The sequence below is a fragment of the Cyprinus carpio genome, chromosome B5 (genome assembly GCF_018340385.1).
Source record: "Cyprinus carpio isolate SPL01 chromosome B5, ASM1834038v1, whole genome shotgun sequence".
Classification (NCBI taxonomy): domain Eukaryota; kingdom Metazoa; phylum Chordata; class Actinopteri; order Cypriniformes; family Cyprinidae; genus Cyprinus; species Cyprinus carpio.
The window spans coordinates 30331056-30355364 of record NC_056601.1 but is presented as its reverse complement, the minus strand read 5'-3'; the positions used below and the strand labels follow the sequence as shown (position 1 = coordinate 30355364).

At 36.7% G+C, this 24309-nt stretch overlaps 1 pseudogene; it reads left to right on the top strand.

The window, feature by feature from the left end:
• The first annotated feature begins 285 nt into the window (after positions 1-285).
• LOC122137387 lies at positions 286-22694 on the top strand (annotated as a pseudogene).
• Positions 22695-24309: the final 1615 nt, after the last annotated feature.

Here is a 24309-nt window from a genome sequence, read left to right as displayed (position 1 = left end):
AGGAGAGCACGCTAGACGTCATCAACAGCATAAAAACACAAAAATTAAGTGCGCTTATTTTTATTTATCACAATTTCGTTTTATTACCAAAGCGGAGTTTTTTTTATTCTTAGATGTGCTCAAATAAAAATAAAATTAAGAAAATGTAGAGCATACGTGATGACGTACGCGTGAAGGGTGCATTTTCATTGGTTGAAGATTTGAGGGGCGGGAGCAAAGCAGGAAGGTGACTGGAGCTCGCGGCAACAAGACAAAACGCGCCAAATTTCTATGGTGGAGGTACAGTGTGAGCAACGGAAATATTTACATAGATATTTTCAGTAGCATTGTATGTGCCAGTAACAACGCGAATTGTATGAAAATGTATAAGGAGATATGATATGATGTTTTATCGTTGTTGGTAGGACATTAGTGATATCCATAACTATTCTAATATTAACTCGCGTTGAGAGTGTGTGAAGACGGGGGACTGGTTGAGTTGTGTACAGTAGAGCTGTAAACTAACTAGTTCTCCTCTATTTAGTGACCGATTTGAGTCTTACAGATTCTCGTCAGCTATGGTTTTACAAAACAGTGGGCGATATAAAACAGACCGAGGTGGTGGAGATCAGGACAACCAGCAGTAAGTGTTCATAATGTTGACATATTTCAGCCTATGTAACATAGTTAAATGTTGCTTTAGTGTAAAAGCAAATGAAATAACCTCTTAACTGTCGCCGCTTCTTTTTGAACATAGACGTGAATGTACACTATTCAAGCTTAAATTGTTATAATTCATAAACGATTTTGAATACAGACCAAAGGTTGCTCTCTTTTTAAAGAAGACAATCTGCAGATTATTGCAGAAGTGAAATGATTTCAGAAAATGAAAGCATAAAAAAGTTATAGAAGTTTAAATTTACTGTAAAGAAAATGTTCTGTACTATTTTTATTATATTTTATATAAAATAAATATTTTATAAAATGTTTTAATCCAGAATTGCTTTAAAATTAAACCCTTTTGTCTAAATAAGTTGTGTTCCAAATTTGAAGTTGATATAAAAAAGTAGGTTCCTTTGTAATTTTGTTTAAGCATTATACCACAAACAGCCACCGGGTGACATTCAAACTCCATTGAATTTTTTTGATGCATTTTTCTGTCACAGATGTATAAATTTCTCTCTCAATATTATGTCTTTGACAAAATAACCACCAAATATGGAATCTTGAGACTCAGACCTTTCCAAGGATATGTATTTTGTCAAGATTATGAAAAGTTTTGATTCTAAAAGACCGTAATATATTTGGAATATGACACCTCCCACTAAGGGGGAGGAGCACGCTAAAATATTTTAAAGTACGATTTCCATGGTAACACAGTGTCTGATTTCAAAATGGTTTTCACAGGATGAATTTGGAGGTTTTAAGCTTTCAAATGATATAATTTATGATAATCTATTACTGTTCCTAATTTTTAACAACAAAAAGTGGTCAAATATCTATTTAGGAGTCTTAGACCTTTCCAACGATATATAGTTTGTCATGATTAGATTAGGATTTAATTGTAATATATTGAAGTAAATTTAGGCGTCCCGTATACGGGACGGTGACAGTTAATGCCTTTGATATATCTTGGTTATCAAGTAAGGTCCATATGTGGTACAGTTTGGAAGAGTAGACAGTGTTTGGGTTGTTTACAAATGATCACTTTTTTTAACATAAAGATTTTAAGATAAATCTGTATATTTATATGTTATATTATAGCCAGATAAATGGTCGAAATTGTTTGTCAACATTTTTAATAGCTTTTTTTTTTTTGCACTGAAACAGTCCTAATGTTGTTATTTTAGTATTATTTATATACTATTATAGTTTTTAATAATATATTGATGTAGCTTTTATTAGTATGTTTCCAGCTGAATTAAAACATATTTTTTAGTCATTTTGATTACTTTTTTTAATTTATGTATTTTTAATAAATTTTTTGTTCTGTTTTAGTTTTTAGTTAGTAATTTTAGTACTTCAACAACCTAAAATTATTTTAGTTAAAAATAAGTTTCATTTAAAGTTTTTCATCTAATATTTAGTCCTATATTTTCTTTTTCAGCTTTTTTACAATTATCAAAAAAAAAAGTAATAATTTGTGTATTACAAATGGTTTTTATTACAAATTCATGATATACCAATTTATATGAAGTCATGAATGTAACATGATTATGCAAGAATTAAAGAAAATATTAAGCAGCTTGTACAATTGTCAGTGGCTGTTGAGTCTTGTTGCATTAAATTTTCTGTTGCTTTTTAGGGATGATGCATCAGCTTTGTCCGCCGTTAAGCGGCTGGAGCGCAGTCAGTTCACTGATGGGATGGACGAGCGCTTTGGCTTCGAACGGATGAAGGAACCTGGGGAGAAAACGGGATGGCTGATCAACATGCATCCGGTAAGAATGAATGTCTGACAGTCAACACAGGATTTAGATTGGCAGTAAACTTTGCTTTCTGATAATCTAGCCAAATATTATAAAGGGTTTTAAACATTTAAACAATTTATTTCTTCTCAGACTGAGATTCTGGATGATGACAAGCGGATGATCAGTGCTGTGGACTATTACTTCATACAGGAGGATGGAAACAGATTCAAGGTGTCGTATTACAGCATTCTGCAAATACGAATATTTATTTATTCCAAACCAAATATTAAAAGTTACACATTTTGTAAAATTACAAAAGTTTGGGATCTGGAAGATTTTTTATGTTTTTGAAAGAAGTCTCTTATGCTCACCAAGTCTGCATTTATTTGATCAAAAATACACTAAAAGCAGTAATATTGTGAAATTTTCAGCATCATTATTTAAGTTTGAAATATAAGTATGAGCCTTCTGAAATCATTCTAATATGCTGATTTGCTGCACAAGAATCATTTTGTATTAGTATCAGTGTTGAAAAATCTTGTGCTGCTTAATATTTTTGTGGAAACCATGAGTTTTTTTTTTTTTTTTTTTTTTTTTAAGAAATAGAAAAGTTCAAAAGAACAGCATTTATTTGAAATATAATTATTTTGTAACTTTATAAATAATTTTTTTTTGTTTATTTACTGACTTCCAAGCTTTTGAACTGTAGTGTATTTTATCCTGAATCACGTTGACATAGAGCAGGATAAATAATATCTTATGTTGACATAGGTCCTGATGTTGTAAGTTTCAGCTTTTTGTGTATGTGTCCCTCACAGGTTGCTCTTCCCTATAAGCCGTATTTCTACATAGCCACTAAAAAGGTGAGTTTAAAGCTTTTGCACTGAATGAAAGCACTATGGGTTGGATGGATTGAATGATGTGTCTTTTTATGTTTTCTAAAGAACTGTGAAAGAGAGGTTATCTCCTTCCTGTCAAAGAAGTTCCAGGGAAAAGTGGCGAAGCTTGAAGTTGTCCCAAAAGAAGATTTAAATCTGGTAAGTAAAGTTCTGTAGTTCATGGGGTAAGTGTTTAAGATTGTTTTTTTTGCTGAGGAAGATTTTTGTTTGGTAAGTAATGTTATGTCACACCACTAAGCACTTAAAGAAAAAATAGAAAGATTTTTCCTTTTTTTTTCAATAATTAAACAATGCTTCGTCAGAGTTGGTATATCAAGCAAATGATGGAGGTATGTATTTTGTCCGTCATTAGAACGGCTGCATCTGAGGCAGTGAATTAATCATATTACATTTTCATCAACAGGTTATTACAGGTTATAAAGTTTATTGTAGTTATGAGCGCTCAGTTTTTCTTGTTTAATAAATTTGGCCAAAATCTCATGATATAAAAGGGGAACTGTTATGCACAGGATATTTAAAACTTACAAAAGTATATTGGTTACAACTAGACGGCAAATGCTAAGACTCTTCTCTGCTCTTCAAACATACCAAAACATTAGTTTTTTTTTTTTTTTTTTAAACTGTGTTGCGGCACTTCATTCTAAATGGAGGCGGGGTTGAGTTATGAGGTTTGACTGACAATTTGTGGATCCAGTGGTGTTACGAGGTTTAGTCACAAGCCCTTTTGAATGCTTTTCATTGGTTAAATATTTGTAAAACCCACAAACAGACATAACGATGACCGATAACACTGTGTAAAATAATAATGATGAAATATTACAGAGATAGGAAGATTTTGATAATTGTCCTAGTTTTGATTTTTTTTTTTTTTTGATATTTTATGTTTTTAATGTGTGAATGGGTGGTGGCAAAAAGATCATTTGATTGTATTTTATTTGGTATTTTATTTTATATATCATGCTGTTTTACATTTTAATGTAATGCTGTTGGATGTAATGCAACATTCGGCCCACGTTTTATTTCTGACCCTTTGTAGTAAAAAGTGGATTGGATTTCTTACACTTCTTGGTAAAAAAAAAGTATTGTGTGTCTTTTAAAGCCTAATCACCTGGTGGGCCTGAAGAGGAATTACATCAAACTCTCTTTTAACACGGTGGATGACCTTATTAAAGTGAAAAGGGAGATCTCACCTGCTGTCCGCAAGAACCGAGAGAGAGAGAAGTCCAATGATGCCTATACCAGCATGTTATCCAGGTATTCACACTTTGGCAACAAAAGAAAAAGCCTTAAACAAATTTAAAATAAGTTAAACTTTAAGAACAGTTTAAAAGAAAAGACTATCTCATTTAATGCACTTGACACTATTCACCATTGTTATTTGGTCCTGTAAATAGTTAAGGCATTTGTGTGTTACAGTGCTTTGGTTGGTGGGAGCGTAGTGACAGAGGACGAAGATGGCACTTCGAAGAAAATGACTGAGCAGCTTGACAACATCGTAGACATGCGGGAATATGACGTGCCTTATCATGTCCGCGTTTCTATTGACCTGAAGATTCATGTGGTAAAGAAACAATAGAGGCCCATAGAAGCTACCTGAGTGATTATCAGGTTTGTTTAGTATTGGTATGTTTAATTGATTGTCCGCTCTGTTTTCTGACAGGCTCACTGGTACAATGTGCGGTACAGAGGAAGTGCCTATCCTCCTGAGATTGTGCGCAGGGATGATCTTGTGGAAAGACCTGTAAGAATCTTAACAGACCTTGTCTTGAATGTAGATGCTAAAAAGTTTTGTTTTAGATTGTTTTAATAATATAATTCAGCTTTATGCATGGATTATGAAGAATCACTGAATCATTGCTGTATTTTTCTCTGCCTGTCTAAGGATCCTGTAGTGTTGGCATTTGATATTGAGACCACTAAACTCCCACTGAAGTTTCCTGATGCTGAAACAGACCAGATTATGATGATATCATACATGATAGATGGGCAGGTAATGTCTTTTGTTAAATTGTGTTTGTTGGCCTCTTTGATGGGTTTAATACTTGGCATGGTTTTAATATATTTTTCTGTACTTTTTTTCCCCACAGGGCTTCCTCATCACAAACAGAGAAATAGTCTCTGAAGATATTGAGGACTTTGAGTTCACCCCAAAACCTGAATACGAGGGCCCCTTCACTGTATTTAATGAACCTGATGAGGTAAAGATGAACAGTATATGATTTGCATTGTTTACGAGACTGAGTGCCACAATAAACAGTTGGTATTGTCAAGTTGTTTAACCCATTTTCTGTAGTTTGTGAATGGGCCTTCCATATTTCTGAGCATTTCTGTCTGCTTGCAGGCCTCTCTTATTCAGAGATTCTTTGAACACATCCATGAGACCAAGCCGAACATTTTTGTCACTTACAATGGAGATTTCTTTGACTGGTGGGACATGATTTGTGTTAAACTATCTCATGCTTTAGTTTTTACATAGAATGGTTTATGTAATTATATGGCATTTACTTGTTGACGAGTGGTGTTTTCTTCACACGTGTTTATGCAGTAGCATGTGCTTATGGTTGATTTGTGTCTCTGTGTCCTCAGGCCATTTGTAGAAACCAGAGCAGCCCAGCTTGGCTTGAGTATGCATCAGGAGATCGGCTTCCAGAAGGACAATCAGGGGGAATATAAAGCCAGCCAGGCTATTCACATGGACTGCCTCAGGTGAGAGCAGCTGAAGTGTTTTCTTAAAGAGCACTGAATGAAAATTACCCACTCACACTTTGCTTACGTTTAGTATCTGTATGACTTCATATTAGTTAATATACCGTGTGTCTCTCTCTCTTTATTCAGGTGGGTGAAGAGAGACAGTTACCTGCCTGTAGGAAGTCATAACCTCAAGGCTGCAGCGAAAGCTAAGTTAGGCTATGACCCTGTAGAGCTGGACCCAGAGGAGATGTGCCGTATGGCTACTGAAGAACCACAGGTGCTCTTCCTTTACTCTCCAGCTCCCAACTCTCACTCATTTACACGAATGACTGTTCACTTACACAGTAACAGCTGCAATAAGACATTTAGCTCATCAGTTATCATTTTCAATGTACTGTGCAGCCAGCAAGATCTCATTGGTATAAAATCCTGCTTAACATAGCTCCATTATAAAAACATTTTTTTATAATTTGTGTTTTTTATCAGTTTGTGCCTCATTCATTCATTCACTTTTTATTTATCTTTTGTTTATTTATGTCTATTTTTTTTATATATATATTTTTATTAAATATTCAAAACAGTGCTTACTTTTGTTTTATTTGCTGTATTGTTTTTCAGACTCTGGCCACCTATTCAGTGTCTGACGCTGTGGCCACATACTACCTTTACATGAAATATGTTCATCCCTTCATTTTTGCCCTCTGCACTATAATTCCGATGGAACCCGATGAGGTCTGTATTCAATAAATCTTCTATTTTTATTGTTACTACATTGAGATGAATCAAAATTGTAGATGTAATCGTAACATCATGTTGTTTCTTTATGTGTGTCAACACACAAATGTTTAAACAGGTTTTGCGGAAAGGCTCCGGTACGCTGTGCGAGGCCTTGCTGATGGTTCAGGCCTTCCATGCCAACATTGTCTTCCCAAACAAGCAGGAGCAGGTCTTTAACAAACTCACAGATGATGGTCATGTACTTGACTCTGAGACTTATGTTGGCGGCCACGTCGAAGCTCTAGAGTCTGGTGTGTTTCGTAGTGATATATACCCTGCCGCTTTAAAATGGTAACTAGGACTTTATCTTTAACAAAGCACACAGTATTAAGCTGTTTTATTTGTCCTCTATCTACATAATTATTTATAATTATTCTTGTTCTGACAGAATCCTGCAGCATTTGACTTCTTGATTCAGAGGGTGGAGCGTACTCTCCGTCATGCAATTGAGGAAGAGGAGAAGATTCCCCTTGAGCAGGTCACCAACTTTAATGAGGTCAGTCAGTGGTCATGTGTTTAATGTTCAATATGACATTTTGTGCCTTTGGACACTCAAGAAATGATGCCTATTTTTAAAATTATCATTAGCATGCGTACATGTTTCCAAGTTATTCTACAGTTGTTATGTGTATTTTACCTGTTTTAGGTGTGTGAGGAAATCAAGAGGAAGCTTATCTCTCTAAAGGAAGTGCCTAATAGAATCGAGTGTCCTCTTATTTACCATCTGGATGTGGGGGCCATGTACCCCAACATCATTCTCACCAACAGACTACAGGTACAGTATAGTTCTCATCTGTGATAGGTTTGTAAAGGTGTTGATTTAATTATAATAACATTATTAGGTAAATTCTAATTTGCCTCGTTTAGCTGTGTATGACATTACTAGACAATATCTTTTTTGTCCCATTTAGCTGTGTATAAATCAAAAAAGGCAAATCATCTGTTTCTCTTCTGTTTTTTTTTTTTTTTTTTTAAATATGCCTGGTGCAAACTGTCAGCGCAGAATGACTTGGCAGTGGAGAGGAGAGATCAGTGAGTGATTTGAACGCGAGGTGTCAGCGCAGAATGACTTGGCAGTGGTGAGGAGTTATTTGTGAGTCATTATAAATGTAACTATTATGAAATGTTAATATAGTTTTTTTTTTTCCTCTTAGTGCCCGCCAGTAGAAGTGAGTTTCATCACATTCAGCAACAGTTGGAGTCAGAGAAGTTTCCCGCTCTCTTTCCTAATGGTCCAACTCGTCCTTTCCATGTGCTCAATAGAGAAGAGCAGGCTCGACATGAGAAGAAACGGTTGGGAGGTTAGTATACAACTGCGGGGGACTAGGGTTTTTTGTGTGGGTGTGTGTGTGTGTGTGACTGTTGACATAGACCAAGATGAACTAAAATTATGCACTTACATACTCACTTGTATAGATTAATATTGATTATGGTTGGGTATCGTTTGAATTTTAGCAATTCCAATTCTTATAGATTCCTAGTTTTGAATCCAATATAAAAAAATGAAGTCAAACATTTAGATGTCAAACATTTATTGTCTTTTTGCAAAGCATTCTGTTGCAGCTGAATAATATGAGCAAAAATCAGCAGCCTACAGAACACTTATAAGAGGAACTTTTGCCTATGCTTTAAAAAAAAATACAACATACAAAGCAAAAAACAAACTAGACTTATATAAATGTTAAATATTACAATGTTAAAGACAAGTGAACAGTCAGTAGTAAAACAGGAAAAAAACAAATCAATTAGCAATAGCATAAAAAAATACAGCTGAATCTAATTTCATGTACAGAATCTGTAATTAAAAAGTTTTAAAAACACTGCATAGTTTTCTTTTCATAAATAAAATATAGATTAATTAAACTTATTAAATATATTCATTCAAGACCAGTGAATGATTTTCTTTTGTTTTTTGATTAACATTAATGACAGGCAGGGGGTTTAATATTAGGCAGCTGTCTCTTTAACAAGATCTAAAAGTACTGTACACGTGCGTTTTCTTTCTCATCTGTTTACGTTCACTTAAGACAAAAAAGGCTATGTTTTATGATGATACATTGAGGTAGTTTTCTGCATACTGGTCGATAAATATGAAAGAAGTCCAGTTCCGACTCGGAACAACCTGTTCTGCAGTGGGAAATGCACGGGAATGGTTCGAGAACGGACACAGATTGGGACCGCTGTTCTCTGTGCTCACGCTTCAGAGGTGTGCTCTGCACGCAAGCAGGGTGCAAGTTCTTTCTTTTCCTGCACTTAAAATAGTTTTTAAATCACATTAAATACGAATGCAGAAATCGTTAAGCAGAATCTAAATGCATGTGTCTTATCAAATACCCGTTTTTTTTGGAAATTTGGAAATGGTTTTCGATAACCCAACCCTAATATTGATACACATTATAACTTTTTTTTTTTCTTCTTCTTCTTGGAGTGCTTTAGTTATGCTTTTGAGTATGTTTTTTTTAGATGAATGGAGGGGAGAATTATTACATTTGTATTTTTTCAGAGAGAGAACTCCTTTTATCACGGTTCGAGCCTTCAGAGACCGTCGATATGAGTTCAAAGGACTCCACAAGGTACTGTTTTCAGACCTTAATCATGTTTAGTTGTTTATTATTTTATGAACATTACAGCCTGTTTACATGGTACATCAAACTCTCCGATTTCAAAAAGATATGTTTTTCTAGGGTATATTCTCTTTTGATGTGATAGTTCAGTGTGCTCACCAATGCAGGAATGAATCATTCATATATCTCCTTTTAAATGTTTTCTCTGTTCCTATAATCTGTCCAGGTGTGGAAGAAGAAGCTGTCTACAGCACAGGATAATGGGGACGCAGCGGAGGTGAAGCGCTGCAAGAACATGGAGATTCTCTATGAGTCTCTGCAACTGGCGCACAAGTGTATCCTCAACTCCTTCTACGGATACGTCATGAGAAAAGGGTATTGAACCATTACTTTTTAAGACACTTTTATTGCCCAGTCCTAGAGCAGATGTACCTGAGGAGTTTCTTGTCTTCAGTATTTGTTGAGATTGCTGTTTGTTTTATAACTCCTGTTTTGCATGATGGCTCTCATTGTGTTTCACTTAGTGTTTTGGTACTCGATGGAGATGGCAGGGATTGTCTGTTTCACCGGTGCCAACATTATCACACAGGCTAGAGAACTCATTGAGCAGATTGGGTCAGACTCTTACACAAAACCCATAAACAATGTGATTTTCACTGTAGTTTAATCGATTGATTTGTTGAATTTATTCTCCTCTTCTTCAGGAGGCCTCTGGAGTTGGACACTGATGGTATCTGGTGTGTTCTTCCTAACACCTTTCCTGAGAACTTTGTCATAAAATCCACCAATGAGAAGAAGGCAAAGGTGACCATCAGTTATCCAGGAGCCATGCTGAACATCATGGTCAAGGTAATTTATCTTTCTCTTCTTTGACCAGTAAACCACATTATCGGCAGGTTAATTATATATTAAAAAGGAAGAAATCTTTAAAAAAAAAACTAACTTGTATGTGTAGGAGGGCTTCACGAATCATCAGTATCAAGAGCTGGTGGACCCAGCATCTTTAACATATGAGACCAGAGCTGAGAACAGTATCTTCTTTGAAGTTGATGGGCCGTACTTGGCTATGATCCTGCCTGCCTCTAAAGAAGAAGGGAAAAAACTAAAGAAAAGGTGAGAGAACCACATCAAATCACTTTGTTTGAGGACATTGGCCAGTAATTGCTGTCACTAGGAGATCTAAACTACTGTTGCTTTAGATAAAAGCCTCTACTAATGGACATTAATTATTTTATTAAGGAAAAAAAGTTTTTGATTGTTTAATATGGAGCTTGGTTCATATCGTCTCTATCCTCAGGTATGCCGTGTTTAACGAGGACGGGTCGCTGGCTGAGCTGAAGGGCTTTGAGGTGAAGAGAAGAGGAGAACTTCAACTCATTAAGATCTTCCAGTCATCTGTGTTTGAGGCCTTCCTGAAAGGCACAACTCTAGAAGAGGTTTATGCCTCTGTGGCTAAAGTGGCTGACTACTGGCTTGATGTGCTGTACAGCAAGGTATTGACAAATTGGAATTATCGCTCACATTGTATTTTATTGTAATGATTATGCCTGTGTTTATTATTTTAACAAGGCAAAGCTGCATGGGAGTGTTACTGAGAGTGTTGTTCTTGTCTTTTGTGTTCAAGGCTGCTAACATGCCAGATGCCGAGTTGTTTGAGCTGATTTCTGAAAACCGCTCCATGTCCCGTAAGCTGGAAGATTATGGCGAACAGAAGTCCACTTCCATTAGCACAGCCAAGCGTCTTGCCGAGTTCCTTGGCGATCAGATGGTGAAGGACGCTGGGCTCAGCTGTCGCTATGTCATCTCCCGCAAACCGGAGGGTTCGCCTGTCACTGAAAGGTGAGAACATCTTTTAGTTGTTTTAAAATGTGAGGGTTTTTCAGAAAACGACTGTATTTTTATTGTGTGTATAGATGGTTTCAGTGGCAACAACATAAACAAAAGGTACTGCGTGTGCACGTTTTTGTGGCCCTAACTTAACTTCCGGTTGACTTCCAAATAGAATCAGTAACAACAGCTGAGTAGTCCCTCTAGAGTAGATTAATTTTGATAACAAGCAAATATGTTTGCTGTATAATCAGACTGACTTACTGAAAAATGCAAATTCATTTGCTAGCCAGCAGGAGGTCCTTTAAAGCGGGAGAAACAGAGGTTTCCCCAGTAACGGCTGTATACAAAGCAGCACTGAGCTCACAAACGCTGCTTTATCAAGAATGGAGCATGCAAGATAATATGAAAATGACATCAAGAACTTTCTAAAAATAGTCTTCCTTCAGAAATACAGTGGAAAAAAAACACCTACGCCTCATTTTGATTTTTAAATGTGCAATACGTGCTCATTTTTAATCAGCGAAGCCTTTTGAAAAATTGGTCAGTTTGTATATTGTGGCGAGCACCTCAAATAAATAAGTGCATGGGAAACACATCCCACAGCGCAACCACCTGAGCTTAACTTCAGTCTACTCATCACCTTAACTGTTACTGTGTTTTGTAGTTGGAACCATAGCCAGACTGATAAACAGACCGGGAGTTTAACTTTGGGCCAGACATGTGCACCCGATGAAACGGGTCTGTATATAAAGATAAATAAGTTATTTTTTCTACCTTTTACTGTGTTATATGTTTTGGATTTTTTTAGGTTGATGTGAGTGTTTTATATTGATTTATTACGCAAATGGCTGAAGATGCCCAGTCTCCATGACCTTGATATTAGATCTGTGAGTTTATTTTATTCATTAAGTTTACCCTGGATTATCGCTAACCATAAAATCACAAATTTCAGTGTTTTCTTTTTCATTCTCATTATGTTTTCTATATTTCATGTATTGTTTGTCCTTTTCCCATGTCAGATTCTGGACTGGAGTTACTACATTGAGCGTTTGGGCAGTGCCATACAGAAGATCATCACTATCCCTGCAGCTCTACAACAGGTAAATAAACATACACTGTCAGTTGTAGAGTCCTTGTGCTTACCAGCTGAATCAAGCAGTAAATCCTGTCGCCTTCCACTATACTCAAAATTCTCGTCCTAACCAAGACATAGTCGCAACATTTTGTTGGTGTCTGTATCTGTCATGTTGCACTGAATTGCCCCACCCACTGTGAAGTTTCATTGGTGCAGGAATTCCACTCTACATTACTGTATATGAATCATACAGTGTTCTGATTGGCTGATTAGAAATGTGGAGAGAAAAAAGACTGTTTATTATAATTAGCTGTATTTTCTTGTGTTTAGTTCCATGTTCTTAACGGTTATTATTTTTGTTCAGGTGAAAAATCCAGTGCCCCGAGTACGGCATCCAGACTGGCTGCATAAGAAGCTTCTGGAAAAGAATGACATCTACAAGCAAAAGAAGATCAGTGAGCTCTTTACCAGTGAGGGAAAGAGACAGGTAGGTCTACTGCAGGGCTCCAGACTGCGACCAAATGGTCGCACTGTGCAACCATTTTTTCTGCCTGTGCGACTACATTTTGTGTGCGGTCGCACTGGCACAACCACCGCATTGTTCATTTTGTTTTCATTTTGTAAATCTTGTTATCTTAGCGGTTTACCTCATACTACGCTATGGAGGCTCTCTTTTTTTTTTTTTTTTGCATTCCTCACTGTTTGCTAAACGTTCTGTAATTTATTAGTCTGTATATAATACAGCCTGTTTTTGGTAATAAACGGTTTGTAAGCTAGTTTGTTATTGTATCTTACTGTTTTATTGTTGTTGTGCTTTTTTAATTAAGAATAACAATGAATCCATCTCTTGTTTTAGTATAAAAAAGTAAAAGGTGTGTAGATGTAAGCAAAACAGACAATCTTTATCTTTTCTTGTAAAACATAACAACAAGATCACAAATTCGTACCCATAGCCTGGTTTATAACAGCAAAAGAGGAACTCCCATTCACAAAATTCAAATCACAAATAACATTACTGATGAAAAAGAACTGGTTGAATGTTAATCACTTTCGTTTCCATACAACTATAAACTATGATAAAAGTTTATCAGCATGCATTGATTAATCCCATGTTGTAGCTGTCATACATACTTTTTTTTTACAGAACTTGCTGGCTGGTTGGCTACTTATATATGCACATATTTTGTCTCTCTCAGGTGGCCCATCAAACATTACCAGCAGGTGAGACTCCTGATATGGAGGACTTTGGTGCTCCTCAGCGCCCTGTGCAGCCCGCCATACTCATCAGCACAAAGAGGAAGAGGATATCTCAAGGAGAGGACAGCCAGGCTGAGTCCTCAAGAGCAAGAACTTACACAGTCTTGGAGAGAAATACTGGGGCCACCACCAGCTATCGGCGCCTGCCGGGTAATTCAGGCACCATAAACAATGTTGTACATATGATCAGAAATTAGGTTTTGTTATAGTATTTTCTGTGCTGTCAAACAAAAGAAAGGCTCCACGTTAAAATCATCTGTATTTATATGTGTGTATGGGAGGAACTTCTTGTCTGGTTTGCGCTACCATAAGAAAAAATGGGAGCTGCAGCTTCGTCAGAGGAAAGAACGGCGCGGGAAGCGACGGCGTTTAATTGATGGTGAATCTCAGCCAACTGGCGGTGGCGTAATCCGTGGTGGACCGACAACAGGGCTAGGCAGCTTCCTGCGAAGAAACTGCCCGCAGTATTCTAGACATGCCCTGGCAAATTGTACAGGTATGTGACACTAGCAGTTTAGATCTAGGGTTGGGTATCGAAAACCAGTTCCATTTTAGAATGATTCCAAATTTCCAAGAACCAGGTATTCGATAAGACGCGTGCATTTTGATTCTGTTTAACGATTCCTGGGTTCGCATTTTTAAGTGATGTAAAACAATTTAAGTGCAGGAACGAAAATAACTTGCCACCCTGTCTGAAGCATGGGCACAGAGAACAGCCTCCTCGGTGCGGGTTCCCAACCTGTGTCCGTTCTCGAACCATTCCGTGCATTTCCACTGCAGAAAAGGTTGTTCCAGGCCAGCACTGAATTCTTTTATATTTATCGACCAGTATGCAGAAAACTACATCAGTGTATCATCATAAACAGTCATTTTCGTCGTAAGTGAACATAAACAGATGAGAAAGAAAGTGCACGTATACAGTATTTTTAGATTTGTGTGCGTTCTGCGTTAAAGAGTCCGCAGCCTAAAAAAACCCACTGCCTGTCGTTAATGTTAATAATGAAAGAAGTAACTCATATACACCTTGAGGGTGAGTAATTCATGGACTAATTGTAATTTTTGGTAGGTGAACTAATCCTTTAATATTTGAATGTGAATGTGTCTCGCGAGTTGCAGTTCGAGCTGGGAGACATAGTAAAATGCAGCACATTGCTTGAGGCCGATATTGTGTTTTGTTTAGTAAATGTTTATTATATTACTAGTGTTGCCTCCTTTGTTCACTATTACACTACTGCATATATTGCATCTGACACTGCAGGGCTCCAGACTGCGACCATTTTTTCTGCCTGTCTGAGTAAACTTTGCGCGGTCGCACTGGCACAACCACCACATTGTTGGATTCGGACTGCGACCAAATGACCATTTTTTTCTGCCGCACTGGCGCGACCACCGTGAAGCGTAACAAAAACGCACTACTCATTTGAGCTGCGCCAAGCATGGACCGTCCATCAGATCGGACCGCAATGCAAACAAAATAGTCTACCTCCGAAGCTTAGCTTTACTCGGGGAATCAAAGTTGATTTCGCAACAATTGTTCACAGCACAGCGCTGCGAGAGATCCAGTGAAGAAGCCTTTTTTTGAATTCACCGCAGAATTGAAGAATTTAAGATTGATGACTATAGTGAGATGCGTTCAAATTCTGAACAGAAATCTCTGTAAAAACACAGAATCAAAACAGTGCTGACGCAGGAAAACCAGAAGCAGTAACACGAACCATGGTGTTGTGGCAGAAATACAAAGTACGTTATTACCTTAATTCATTTTCAGGGTTTTTTGTTACAGCATTTGGAGAGAGAAATTCAAGGCAATTTCAAAAGACTTACAAGCAGTTCACACCAATCGTTTTCCAACACTTGAAAGCTCCAAAATGATCCAATTTGACTGTTATTTTCAGTGGGATGACCAAAATATTACTGTGGTGACAAAACGTTATATAAAATAAACAATAACTAAACTCGTTCAGTAAAGGAATGCAACATGACGAATCGCCTGGCAATAATGACCGATGCTATTGTGATCTCTTGTCATTGACACTATCCCTTCATGTGTAGTAAATGCCCTGATCCATTCTGGAAAGCAAGGTGATGCAGATGTTACTACTAATCAGCGGAACCGGCTGTACTGATGATAGCAATCATATGGAAATCACCATTTGATTATTGGTCCCCGCCCTAAAAAAAAAAAAAATTTGAAGATCTTGAAAATCTGTTGTTAGCAATGTAAAAGTCTTACTGCCAATTTAATATTTACCTTTTAAAAAGATTCTCACTGGATCCCAAGACCTTTGAATGCTAGGTGAATCTAACACTATGAAAACATACTAGCAGAGTTTGGTTCTTTTAGGGACGAAAACGCATGAATGTGTTGTCTTTAATTCCACTTTTCTCTTTTCTTCCTCCAGATTGCTGAAACCAGTCACCCGAGCCTGTATACGCTTGGGGCGGGCCATTGGCAGTGACCGGGACTTCATGAAGCTCAACCTCACCACGAGTGTTTTATGTCAATCAGAAAGTTGCCCAAGCAAGAAGAGTAAGTAATTGCAAAAAGGTCTTGCAGTATAATCTGTTTTACCACTCACCAATTCTGTATAATAAGCTGTGCGAGTGATGCATTGTGAACTGTAAGTTAATTTAGGTGGCCAGCATTCAGTGCTTAAAGATTTAGTATAGTATTGGTTTTTAATTGGGTTTGGGGACAAAACTTAATTTTGTTCATTTTAACAAACAGGTTGAACCGGCTACTTCCACGCTCTGGTGTGGTGTTTCGTCACCACGTATGCTGTCATCCTGAGGACAGTACCAGGAAAACATGTCATTCACATGAGATCAATGCGACCTCTCAGCTCCTGATATTGAGGGCTCAACTGTCTATGAGACACAGGTCCGGGGCCCTTTCCCAAATTATGTGATTTTGCCTTTTAATGGACTGTTTGTGATGAGGAATTTGTCTTTGCCTGTAATATTCTACATACAGATTCTAGAAATAGACATTTCAGGAGGGTTTCTGGGCTCCTGGGTGAATTGACTATTTATAGTTATAATCGAGGTCAGTTCCCTATGTCACTGTCTCTTGCCCTTTCATGTGACCTGTAGGTTCCACTGCTGTTCCGGGCTCTGGTCCAGCTGGGCTGCATGTGTATGGTCAATAAACAGGTGGTCAGAGACCTGGCTGGCAGAGAGGCTGATACCTTTGACCTGGAGCACCTAGAGATGAGATCCCTGGCCCAGTTCAGCTACCTCGAACCAGGTGTGTTTTTATTTTTGTTGATAATTGGTTACAACATTCATACATACACTGTAGCAAAGCTTACGCATCTGTATGGTTGCTGATGTGCTTGAAGGTGTTGGGGTTAATTATTGTATGTTTTATGTGTTACAGGCAGTGTAAGGCACATCTGCCTGTACCATCACAGTCAAGGCCATAAGGCTCTCTTTGGCATCTTCATACCATCCCAACGCAAAGCCAGCATCTTTGTTCTCGACACGGTAAGCTCTAAAATTCAGCTGGAAGCATGTGTGAACTCAAAACTCAACAACAGTGAATAGGAAACAAACCAAAATAAACAAAAAGATGACCCAAAGAGTGATGAAACGTCAGTTAACAGGAAAGAACAGGCAAAAAAGCGGGAAAATGGTCAAATGCATATGCCTCAGACAGAATGTGGTAATGTGGAATGGGATTGCTGATGTTTACCTACAGTTCTTTTTACAATGTTAAGGTATTCTATACCTTAAACCCCCTTCTCCTTGTGGCTAATTGCTTTGATAAAATGGCAACACAGTGTAAAACACACAGTATTTTATTGAAAACAATAATCAAATGATCTAATTTCTTCTGAATAATATAGTTTACTAAGCTTAACTGTAGGTTATATTGGAAATCATCATGATCAATTAGTATGTAAATGAGATTCAAGAGGCGTTACTGTATTGTCTAATCTAAATTGTGATTTTCTCTTTTAAAAAATTAAATGTATTTTCACACACAAAAAAAAAGCACATTTTCTGTGCTTTGTTTATAGTACTGCATGATGTGGCTAATTTATGATTAGATATCAACATGACTATAAAATAATTAAGTTAAATAATTGAAGAAAGTTGTGTAATACTTCACTGTATAATAAAATAATAATTTTACAGGAAAGCTGTAAACGTGCAAAATTAATTATTATATCTAGGGATGTAACGATTAACTCAACTCATGATTTGGTTCATGAATTCTGAATGATTCTCAATTATTTTATTTATTTTTTTACAAAATGAGATTGAAGACATTATACAGTTAATTGAAAAGGTGTTGTTTTATTAGGCTATTGCTGCCCGTTTCTTTGTAAAATTGAAATATAACAAAACTAAAATGAAATTTTAAAATAAACCCCAAATCAAACAAGTTACACAAATAAAAGAAATCTCTTAATATGAACAAACTAAGGCTTTGTCTGTGCTCTTTCCATTTAATCATGATCCAAACAAGAAGTAGTTTTTAATCTAAATTAGATTTGTATAATTTTGAAATTTTAAGCAAAAACAGAATGGTCTGACTTTAGTTTTGTGAAACTATACTACATAAAACTTATCTGAAAGAAACAGCAGCGATGAATGAGATGCAAATTCACTGTCTACCAGCAGGTGGCGCTTATTAACAGCAATGATACAGTGTTTCCTGGGCTACCGCTGTAAACATAGCAGAGCTGCTCATGAACACTACTTTAATATCCATTGTTCAGAGATAAGATGAAAAGAAAATACCTCTATAAAACTCAAATAAAACTTCTTTTTAAAGCTAGTCAGTTCCCCTCAGAGATAAATTCATATAAACTGCTATTCAAGTTGTAACGCAATTTGTTTGGCATCTTAACTGATTTGAATCGTGACATATTTGAATCGATTTTTAACTGGCTCGCGGTTAATCATTACATCTGATTAAATTTCTTAATTTTCAAACTTTAAACCATAGAACTTAAAGCTTCTCTTTTGCTGACAGTTGACAGTTTATAAACGCTGCTAATTACAACTTGGTTAGATGTTAGTTCTTGTTGCATTCCCAAATTTAAATAACCCAAACTAATTCTAGTTAGTGTGGAGTGACATTTACTGTGAACCGTACTGCTCTGAAAAAAATGAAAACACCATATTATGAGTAATTCACCCATTGCTATTTAATAATAGCTCTTGAACTATTTTGGTTTTAATTAATCATGCTTTAATATGAAAAACACCTAATGCAAAATGATTATGCAGTTGACACTACTGAAATTTACACCAAATGTAGGTACGCAGTAATCAGATGCCGAACCTTAACTCAATAATGCAGAGCAGAGCGCACAGCACTCCTGGAGAAGACCACAGAGGAGCTGCTGCCACCTGGAGAAACATATGTTTGAAGTACGTGCTGAAAGCCACGCCAAAGCCATCTACCGCCGCGACTGCAACGCATTCTCCTCAACTACAAGGTATGGCCTCAAGATGTTATTTAAAGCACAATACAGCTGACGGCACAGTTGAGCAGTTGAATAACAGCTGTTTTTCTGAACGTGTGCAGGAGGAGCGGCGTGGTCCGACTCTGATTGCTGTTCAGTCTAACTGGGAGCTGCGGCGGCTGATGGCTGGCATGACTGTACTGGAGGAGTTCCCAGTGGTCCCAGTTCATGTTATTGATGAGATAAGTTACAATGTTCTGGACTGGCAGCGGCACGGAGCTCGCCGCATGATAAAACACTACCTGAACCTGGACAGCTGCCTCTCACAGGCTTTTGATATGGCCAGGTACATCACACACTTTTATCACTGTCATACTTCACACAGGTTTTTATCTTTTTTTTGCTTTTATGTTTTTTTTAATTTGAATATTTATTTGTTTTTATTTGGGTACTGTTTTTGTTTTGGTACACATTTTTAAATGGGTGTCTGGATTGTTGTTGTTGTTGTTGTTGTTGTTGTTTTTTCCTCATCTCCTTCTCCTTTTATATATACGTGTATGATTCATTTCTGTAAAAAAAAAAAAAACCTAACTGATCCCAGATTTTTTAAATGGTAAAAAATTATTTCAAATCATCAAATAATATTTGATTTTTCATGTAATGACCCCTATAACCCTAAAGAAATCATTATCAGAGAGCACGATAGGAGAAGCTGAATTCAGACTCGTGTACCGTAATGTCCTTTCTCTCTGCAGGTATTACCACCTGCCTGTGGGAAATCTGCCTCAGGACATTTCTATATTTGGGTCAGATCTATTTCTTGCACGTCATCTGAGGAAGCACAACCACTTGTTGTGGCTGGCTTCACCACGCTGGCGTCGGACCTCGGCGGGGGAAAAGAGGCTGGCGGCTATAGCACTGGTGATGGAGAGTGATGAGAGGAGGCTCATGTGGAGATCAATAGCCATGGCTGCTACTCAACAGGTAAGCAAATTCAGTTCAGTCCAATGATAGTACTACTACTAATAATAAAAATATTATTAAAACAATATTTAAGGAATATTTACCAGAAAAATTATTTACTAGTATTTATTTACCAGAAAATTGTAAATACACAAAACAGCATTTCTGAAAAATGACCTAAATTAATTCTTTATAAAAAAAAAAATGTAATTATCGTTTATAAATTAAAAAGATATGCTTTTCGCATTATTAAAATGTAATGGAAACAATAAAAATGGAATCCAGAAAATTAATGAAAAACACAGATTCACAGAAAAAATAAAAACTGAATTTGAGAAAAATAATAAAATGTATTTGATAAGGCTTTAAACATGTCATTTTGTTAAACTTTTAATAAACGGCTGATAAATTTTGCAAGTTTCATGATTTAAATTAATTAGACATGCTTTTTGATTAATATTTTTAATGTAACCATTAAAAATAAAGAATAGAAAAATTAATGGAATTTGGGGAAAAAGATAAAACCGGATTTCATATAGGGCCCTATTTTGTTTCCATTTGTGTCTTTGTTTTATTGTGTATTTGTCCTTTAGTTTGTTACTTGCATCATATGTTCTTATTGTTAATAACAAAAGAAAATGACTATATCATGATATAAAATGTTATTGTGAAATAAAATTACTATATAATGAGGAAATAGAGTTGGCTTTAACAGCACATATTAACTTACCAATGTAGCAAAGATCTCCTGCATACCTATACGTTTGTTGGTTACTCACCCTTAGTCCTGTGTGTAGTGGCACTGGCTTTTTTATTTGATTTTATTTTGAAGGGTGATGAAATGCTTTTTTTTAATATATAAAATAACTATGATGTCCTTTTGGATCATCTATTATTCAATGACTTCCTGTTGTTCTCTGTTTTCGTGCATTAGTATCGTGATAATATTTGATAGTCAGTTATCGTATCTCGGAGTGTTGAGATGTTGTGACAACACTAAATATGTAAAGTAACATTTTTAATGGTTTTAGTTAACCATATTAACTGATAATCACTGAAATTTATGCCATTATAATTATGCAAATTTGTGTGATATGTGGTCACAAAATGTATTTATTTATAAGCTACTAGGGCTGCAATGTTATTGAGAAGAATCTGGCGATACGATGCATAACCACGATGCAGGAGTTACGATATGATATGTTCGCGATGCAAGGCGATATATTGGATATTTCTTATTTTAGGAATAGGATATATTTTTTAGGAAAGCTGTCATTAAGAACACACCACCATATGCAAACCTTAGCAAATGGCCAATAATTATTTATTTAACCAGAACACAGTGGGATCTGCATTTGCAATAATCCAGTCCTGTAACATTTAACGTTATTGAACCACTTTTTTGTGCAGTACTACCGAAGTAAAGGGGGGGGGGAAAATAAAGTGCTTGCAGGATCCTTTAGTTAAATGTATGTTAGGCTATTGCTATTAATGTATAAATTGTATTTTATAAAAAGACCATATGTATTTTTAGACCCTGCTTTAAAGGTTCACAGTTTGTTTACAATTGTAACATACAATGTCATAACATTTTGATCTGAACAAAAGAATTACATCTGCTTAATATCAATTTTAAAAAAAAAAGTGCTTCACAGGTTCCTAAAGAAAACAAAACAATTTTAAAACATTAAAATAAATACAGAAGTTGAACCTTTCCACTTGGGTTCCACAGGTTTTTCAGTTTGTATTTATGTTCAAATTGTGGAATCGCGCCGAAACCGTGACGCGAGCACTGCCCCGACTGCACAAAACGCTCCCCCAAAATGAGAAGAAAGCTGCAGCCGCGCAGCGACAATCCTACTGCCCCCCGCGCCACGGTCCCGCAGTGGACGTTACCGTGCAAAAGCCCAATGACGGCTTTACTTCAGCTTTGTACACCGAGACATGAACTGGGACAGTTCTTTCCTCCAATATTACTAGCAGAGAACTATATTAGCAGCTAACATTAGTGGCGTGCCCTATTGCTAATAGTATTTCCTGTCACTCAAGTTTGTTCAGAGATTAAGACTGCGATCTAGCGGTGGGGATATAAACTCAAAACGAAACAACTGCCATGAATCTTGTATGTTTTTTTTTTGTTTGTTTTTTTTCGATATTCCATTTGAGAATCGATACAGTATCGCCAAACAAAATATTATGATACTTTCAGCGTGTATCAATATTTTCTTACACCCACTATAAGCTACATTTCTCACTTGAGATTTAAGTAATTCTCTGAACAAAACTTTTCAGTTAATTTATCCTGTGAGCTGTACTCATGCTGTGAGTACAGCTTACAGACTAAGCTTTTACAAATTTCAACTTGATGGGCGGTTAAAGAAAGTTGCCCTGTTTATCTGCAGTTTTAGGAACTTTGTCTTAGCTTTTTCATTTTTTATTGTAACCCCATTTGGATTTAAAGTGCATTACTACTAAGTTTTTTTTTTTTTTTTTTAATTATGAGTAGTAATTAGACCAAAAATGTTTCAAATGTACAGTTGAATGAGATTAAGTCTCCAGTATTGAGTATTTATTGGTATTTGCTTTTTATTTGAGGAAACCTACCAAATGTACACTCCGAAAAATATGATTGAAGAAGTGAATATCAGTAAAAGTGTCTGTGAAGTACTTTTGTCTTTTTTTTCCAGTGTGTGTGTGGAGTTGGATATTTAGAGTTTGGCAGTAAGCTTACCATTCTACAGTCCCAGCATGTTAATGACATGGAAGGCGGGGATGAGCATGGAGTTATCAGCTTTGATGTCATTCAGCATGCATCTCTAGAGAAATGATGTCAGGAATCAGGGGCAAACCCACGGGGAGTATGAAGCCCGGCTATGGCCAGACTGGCGCTCTGCTCCAACACATTAAGGTATGCATGTAGATAGAAATGAGTAAAGCCAACAAATTTAATTCATCTTGTTTTCTTCAAAAAACGCTGTGTTTTAAAATAGAGTTAACACTAAGGGAAATGCTTGATGGTTGTCATTATGTCGATGTTGCGATGGCAAAACTTCGATATTTATGTTTGGTCACATGACTATATGAATGAAACTTGATAGGTCTTCTGGGCAAAAAAGTGTAGTATTAAAAATATCTTTTTGTTTGGGCCATTTATGCTTTGGCTTCATTATCAATCAAACGAAGTAAAACAGGCAGCAAAATATAGGCTTTTCCTTCATCAAGTCCTGTTTTTGCTGAGTGTTTTCATGAAAAGCGCCACAACATTGTGCATGTGATCAGCTCACTGATCTTGTGTTTTCCACCCTCGGAACAGCTCTGTTCTGAGTCAATGAATGCAGTGAACTTCGTTTATTGCAAGATGCGGTAAGTTTAGCCAGTATTTTGGGAGCATAACTTTAACCATTTAGGCTTTTTGTTTAAGAGGCAGGTAGTTTGGCATTTCACTACTAGATGTGTAGTGATACATGTTTTTGTAAATTTGTTTCACTGAAGATGAAGTTTTCCTTCAAAATAAAATCCTACTGCGTTTCCATCAAAGTAAAGGCATAAGTGCAGCATTAATTTGCTGACAGCTAGGGTTTGAATAGATTGATGCTACTGCAGTCTAAATTGAAAATATCTCTTTCAAGTGTAGACAGTAGGCAAAGAGGCATTGTAATTTCCCTATTGTGGCGTAAAGCAAAAATAATACACTAAAATTTAATGTGTTCATTTTATTTTACAGGGCAGTTGTGTTCAATATATGGCTACTTACTGTCATGTTATTTATATTATTATTATTATTCTATATTATTAATTTAGATTTCAGAGTTCCCGTTTGGCTCCTAAAACACCCGGGTGAATGTAATTCGACTTAGACAGTTATATCAGCGGGTAGGGCTACTACTGTCTGTTGTTAAGCATCGATTATCGCGATATATGAATCCATTATTAGTCACATCGCAGGATGTATGATATAGGCTGTCTAATGGTAGTTTGGCTTCCGTACGGGGCCAGCTGCGCCACGGCCTTTTGACACCAGTGTGAATGTCGCGGATTTAGACTGAAGCAGCTCAACCATATATAGTGAAAGTTTATATTTGCATGTGTTTGTTAAGTCTGTCAGTTCAACAGGCGCATATAAGAACGAGCAGAGAGAGAGCGAGAGCGAGAGAGAGAGAGAGAGAGAGAGAGAGAGAGAGGGTGGGGGGGGGCACGCGGCGGCCCTGGTTCCGCGCCGTCATGATGTGCTCACCTCACCGTCTTCAAACATCACGAGCGCTGTTTGCTCTCTCTCACTAGGCATATAACAAATCAATTGACACGATGGTGCCAACAAAACAAAAAACCTATCCAGTTGATGAATGTTTTCTGTGTTCAAATTTGTGCGTATCCTATAAATGGCGGACACAAGCGCGTGCCGGAAACGTTACTGATTCGCGGGGGGGGAACTAATGTTTCATG